Source organism: Sinocyclocheilus anshuiensis, unplaced genomic scaffold (genome assembly GCF_001515605.1).
Source record: "Sinocyclocheilus anshuiensis isolate Anshui unplaced genomic scaffold, SAMN03320099.WGS_v1.1 scaffold263, whole genome shotgun sequence".
NCBI classification, from domain to species: domain Eukaryota; kingdom Metazoa; phylum Chordata; class Actinopteri; order Cypriniformes; family Cyprinidae; genus Sinocyclocheilus; species Sinocyclocheilus anshuiensis.
Window position 1 is genome coordinate 34,759 of NW_015549593.1, and position 6,610 is coordinate 41,368.

The following is a 6,610-nucleotide window of genomic DNA, read 5'->3' on the forward strand; positions in this document are numbered from 1 at the left end:
TACTCCGCCTCGGCCCGTCGACCCAGCGGCTCCACCATGGCTCCTAGCTCCCTCCTCTCCGCCATGGCCCATCAGTCCATTGGCTCCACTGGGCTCCCTCGTCCTCTTCGGCTCCGCCTTGGTCTGTCGTTGACCATCCTTCACCTTGGAACTCCACTCCTCCGGCTACGCCTCGTCCCTCCATCCCTCCAGCTCCGTCAGGCTCCTCCTTCCCTTCGGCTCCACCTTGGTCCTCTGTTGCTCCGGCTCCACCACGGCCTTCCGGATCCTCTCCTTCGCATCGGTCACTGGAGCCATCAGTTCCACCTCGGCCCTCCGGATCCTCCTCGTCACCCTGGCTCATCGGCTCTCCGTCTCCGCCTCGGGCTCCTCCACCACCTGCTCTGCCGCCATTGGTCGGCCCTCTGGTGTTGTCAGCCCTTCCTCCTCCATGGCTCCTCCCTCCATTGGCTCCACCGTGGGATGCCATTATGGCTGTGGCCGGGGTCCCACCTGGCGCCTCCTATTTCCTCCTTGGCTCCTCCCTCCGTTTTCACCTCCCTGGACTCTGTCTGCCGGCCCCCTCCCGGATGTCCGTCCTTGTCCTGAGCCTCCTCCCAAGTTCCCAACTGTCCCTCCTTCTGTTGTTTCTTCAGCACAAGGACGCGCCTTCCGGGAGGGGGGCAATATGTCAGAAATATGGACTGTCTGTGTTGTGTTTTTCTCCCCATGTGCCTTCCATGACCTAGTTTTCCCTCATATGTGACATGCCCATATTTGGTTTCCTTCCTGTTCCTATTGTTTCATTGAGTCCAGGTGTGTCTTGTCATCCCCTCGTTTAGTCGTGTACTGAAGCCCAGTGTTTCCTGTGTCTAGCGTGCTGTGTTAAACGTCTTATCCCGATGCTACGTGTGTGTGTCTCCTGGCTACCCTGTGTTTTCCCCCAGTTTGGACTATTAAAGACTGTTTTCCTTCAACTCCTTCGTCTCCGTGCTCCTTCGTTCCTCCACTGTAGCAGTTGTGACAGATGACGTATATCTCGAAGAAACACTTTGGATAAAAGTGTCTTTCAAATGCGTAAATGTAATACAACAAACATGAAAGATCATAAACTGACAATACAACAACCAAAACATTTGGAACAGTGCTAAAAAAACATTGAATATTTTATGCAATAGTATCTGTCAAATTTCTGTAATTTATTCACTCACACTTGTCATTTTTCAACTCTTTATTTTGTTTTGGGAACACAATTTTCTAATATATTTTATATATTCAATGATTACAATTCTTTATAAAATGTCCCTAACAAAAAATATACATGTTTGAAAGATAAAAAAAAATAATAAATGACTCATTTGAATTAATCATTTTGGGTCAATTATTCTTTTAGTATCTAAGTCAGGGGTGGGCAAACTTGGCCCTTCCAGGCCACTTTCCTTCAGAGGTTAGCTCCAACCCTAATCAAACACACCTGAACCAGCTAATCATTGTCTTCAAGACTACTAGAAGGCTACAGGCAGGTGATTCATATCAAGTCAAGTCAAGTCAAGTCACCTTTATTTATATAGCGCTTTTAACAATACAGAGAAAGTGGCCTGGAAGGGCCAAGTTTGCCCATCACTGATCTAAGTGGAATATTATTTTACATACATTAAAAAACGATCATCACACTTGTCTTCAATCAGGCTGTGAGTGAAAGGAATAGGTCAGATAGGCCTCACAGTGTGTCAAGCGCTCTGCCAGTCTTTTGATGTTGTGACAGAAGTTGTAATGAATGGGGCTATGCCACAAGTTGTACGTGAGACCAAAAGAGGGGCAGTGAGATGAGAAGGGTCTGGCCAGTGATGGACTGTGTGATTATTGAGCCCTGGAGGTGTAGATCTCTGTAAAGGAACGGTTTGTTGTGTTTGCTGCTGCTCTGTCAGTGTAATCTCTCTGAATCATGCTGCTATAAATCACCCGCACCGCACAGCTGGTGCTGGAACAGCCGCAGTGGATGGGATGAGTCTGTGCAGAAACACCTTGTGCTGACCAGGTGCAGTGGATTGAGAGGAGCGAGTGGCTTGTTAGAGATCAGTGATTCACTGATTTTATGAGCTGGCTGGATCATCAACAGTCAGCAGCTGTGCATGTATGCAGGTGTGTACACATGTTGAGGATATTTCATGTCAGTTCTGCAAACTGAATGCTTTAACCCAAAGCACCAGTGGGATGAAGATGCATTAGCTTCTCATAGCCAGATATTTGATCCACACAATGCCTGATCCATTTTGCTCCTTATTCTGGCTATGAACTGACAAATGCTTATGTACTGTATATACATACAAAATTCAAGATGTTACCAATAGAAGATCTGCTTGGCCTCTAATCATCAACAATCAGCAGCTGTGTGTGTGTGCAGGTGTGTACACATGTTGAGGATATTTCATGTCAGTTCTGCAAACTGAATGCTTTAACCCAAAGCACCAGTGGGATGAAGATGCATTAGCTTCTCATAGCCAGATATTTGATCCACACAATGCCTGATCCATTTTGCTCCTTATTCTGGCTATGAACTGACAAATGCTTATGTACTGTATATACATACAAAATTCAAGATGTTACCAATAGAAGATCTGCTTGGCCTCTAAGCTGAATTAAAAGAATGTAAACTTTAAGGCTCAATCCCAATTCTACCCCTTAGCCCTTGCCCTTTCCCCTACCCCTCCGTTTCGCGCGTTCACGTGAAGGGGTAGGGGTGTTCCAATTCTCTTTTGGTTGGAGGGGTAGGGGTAGGGGAAGGGCCAGACAGCCCTTCAAATGAAGATTTTTCAGGACCACACTTCAAATGAAGGGGTATGAATTATCTCAGTGTAAACCGGCTTCAGGGGCAACATGGCTGCCCGAGCGAACAAAAAGACATAAATGTAAGCATTTTTGGCATTAATAAAGATTTTAACGAAAAGTAATCATTTGTTTTATGTTACATTCAATCGTGAGTTCATATTTACGGTCATGTTACTCAAAGAAATGTTTGCAAAAAATCGCTAATATTTGCTAACGTCATATCATTACAGACTGCACAATAGTGCCACAACATATTTTCATGTCTGATCAGGGCGATAACCACCGTAGACATTGAGGGGGGCTAGTCCCCCCAATAATTAGAAATCACTAAACCCTTTTCTCAAATATTGCCAATTCGAGAGAGAGAGAGATGAAAGTTGCGTTTATGCGCATCTGTGCGTTTCTCTTTTTAGAGTGAGTTTACTTTTAAAAAAACAGCGATTTTATCCTCTCGTTGCTGGAAAATATAATGTAGCGATTCAGTATTTAAACTGTTATTAATAAAAGTCGAGGGGCAGCGTTGACAAGTTTCTTTGCTCCTGGATGTGTGAGCTGCGCGATCTCCGATATATGTGTGTGTGTGTCAGTAAGCAGCGCATTAATATAGAACAGTAATTAAAGGCTCTATTGCACACCAGGGTAGGCGGAGGGGGAGGGGAAGGGAAATGGGTATAAAATAGAATTGGGATTGGGCCTAAATGTGTAGGACTGGAGGATCACAGTAAAGTGAAGTAGATTACATGTTTCTACATTTTAGATGTATTATAATGTAGAATTATTATTTTTTTTTTTTTTTTTTAAAGCTGCTGGAGAGAGTGACATCATATTGTGACAATTTCAGTGTCTATTAAAGGGGTCATATGATGCGATTTCAAGTCTTCCTTTCTTTTTGGAGTGTTACAAGCTGTTCGTGAATAGATAAGATCCCTGAAGTTGCAAAGACTAAAGCATGTCAACATATTCTGTTACACCAAATACACAAAATAATGATCTTTAAAAAAGCATCATATGACCCCTTTAACATTTCACATGAGCAAAGTCTAGAATGATTGCGGCTTTACGCCATTAGGTGGAGACCTAAAAAATGAACCTTTTCATCAAGCGATCAGCCATAGTGTTCAAAATGTTGATTTATTCAGGAATTAGACAACTGTGTTTAAGTTATTGAACATTCAGTCAACAGTTTTGTTCAAAAATTTTCATTCAGTGTTTTAGCGAGTCAGTGAATAATTTACTCAACTGATTAGTTCAAAAATCCATTCAGTCTTTGAGTGAGTCATTGAATCATTCACACAACTAGTTCATTTAAAAACGCTGAATTGTTTAGTCTTTGAGCAAGTCAGTATATCATTTGCTCAAGTGATTCATTCAAAAATGCTGATTCATTCAGGAACATCATTCTGTGTGTCTAAAATGTAACATTGTTAACTTCCTGACTATTGATCTGTGTTGTTAAAACAATGGTCTGAATATTAACACAGCTCTGATTACCTGCAGCTGAATTATAGCTGTGTTGACAATGACATGTGGAACAACAACACACATTTTTGTGATATGGCTAACCAGTCTAGCATGGAAAACAACACTTGAAAGTCTGCCGAAATGATTAAGTACTAATTATTTTTGTGCATCTGTTTAACAGTGTGCAGCTCTCTAGCATCCCTATGCAGGTATATCTTTCATGCTAGGGCTGTGTTTGGCTGTCTATATAGGATATATTCACTTCTCACCGCATGGGTTTGTAGTGTCTGTATTGTAGATATTTGCTCCACTTTTGATCCTTTACTCTAAAATGGGTGCTCAGCTTTTCAAACAACTGTACTGAGTCTGTGCCTGCTCGGTTCTGTGCAGCCACACAAGCTGTAGTTCACATTCTAATGTTTATGAATATGATTTTGAGGTTGAGAGTGTCTACACTGAGAGGGTTGTTCATCTGTGGTCTGTGCAATATAATATTTGCCTTCTAAATTTCAAGGTGATGTTTGGCCTCTAATTTTTTGATGTTAAAAATTTAACTTAATATGCTTTAAGTAAGCCATTTGTAAGGTGATTCCCTTGCAGTGTGAAAACTAAGCATTTTTTTAAACATCCTGACTAGTTTAATAGAGCAACATTGACTTAACCAGTAGCATGTGTTTGGGGCGAAACTCTCACTTGTAAATAATCATTATTTTTGCAGTTACATACTTTGAGGCTACTGACGCAGAAATTACACACTTCAGCTTCAAGTGTGAATTTAAAAGAACACAACAGCTGCATTCACTAACTGAATCGTGTGGGTTTTAGCCTGAAGTTGTATATGCAGGTACAATAACAGAGGAAAAATCTATCTTGATCCATTTGTGCATGTGTAGTCAGACTGTAGACTCAGGGGAAGGAGTCTGTGGGAGGCATTGAAATGCCTTTACATGTTAATATTAGCTTGGGTTCTTTAGGGGAATGAACGTGAAATGTTGGTGTTTACATGTTATTAGCTATTTTGAACATTTTGGCATAGGAAAGTGTGTGAGACGTGTAATTCCTTCAGTTAAATACATAAACATAGTGATGTGTTAAACCTGTGGCAGTGTTGCAGTCTCATGAAAAAAAACTTAATGTGCTTCAGTGAACTACAATACTATTCAGCAGTTTAGGATGTTGTAGCTGAGTATGCTGCTTTCAGACTAGCATGGATTTTTAAAACCTTACTGTTTACCTTTTATTTTCAGTTTGCATAGATGAGCTTTTAATGTGGCCATCAATTTAGAAAGATAGAAAAAGCAAAAAATAATATAATTTTTATTATACATAGTCCCTAATAACACACATGCAGTACAGTACATTGTCAACATGTCTGTTCAGTGAGATTGTTCATTATTGGACAATACATTAAACATCTACTGTGCAATATGTTAATAAAATAGTTCCTGTTTGGTGTTAAAATAACACTCAGTAGATGTTTTAGCAATGTTTTGTTAATGCACTCATTTTTTCAGATGATTATGATATTTAAATTGATGGTTCACCTAAAAATGTAAATTATGTAATTTGCCATGTAGATTTTCCAAATTATATAAAATTTTGCAGTGTTGTTTTCCATACAATATCATTCAAAAGTTTGGGGTAAGTGATAAAATACTTTTGTTCACTGACAGTATATAAATGTGACAGTAAAGACTTTTACACTGGAAAGCTTTTATGTTTTACAAAAAAGTTATATTTCAAACAAATGTTCTTTTGAACCTTCTATTCAAATAATAATAAAAAAAAAAAAAAAGAAAATCACAATTTCCACAAAATATTAATTAATACTGTTTTCAACGGTGTTGATATTTAAAAAAAAAAAAAAGATTTTGTCACGAGGCACACACACGAGGAGACGCTGGAGAATACTCTACCAAGACTTTATTTTCAGGAACCAAGGGAGACGAACTCAGGAAGACGTTTAACAGCGGGCAGAGAACATGGGACTGGGAACACTATTTATACACACAGGAGGAGAGGATGACGAGACACACCTGGGAGCAATGAAACACTAATCGGGGAGGAACAGGAAACTAACCAAATAAGAGCATGGGAAGGCACATGGGGAGCAGGACACACACAAAACATGGAACAGAGTCTGACAGTTAAAGCATTTTCTTTATTATTTATTTTCATTTTTAATTCAGTGATTTTAACTTTTATTTTATTTATTTTAATGCTTTAAAGACCGATTTTAGATTATGTTCTGATGTTCTGCTATCTGTTGTGCAAACTATAAAAGGTACAGCTGTAATAAAACCAGAGAGAAAGGCTGCATGGCTAGAAACTGTAAAAAAAA

At 40.0% G+C, this 6,610-nt stretch overlaps 1 protein-coding gene across 1 annotated transcript in view; it reads left to right on the top strand.

Moving 5' to 3' along the window:
• LOC107658187 (thrombospondin type-1 domain-containing protein 7B-like) overlaps positions 1-6,610 on the top strand; it is a 46,965-nt gene that overhangs the window by 319 nt on the left and 40,036 nt on the right. The gene's annotated exons all lie outside the window — the stretch shown is intronic.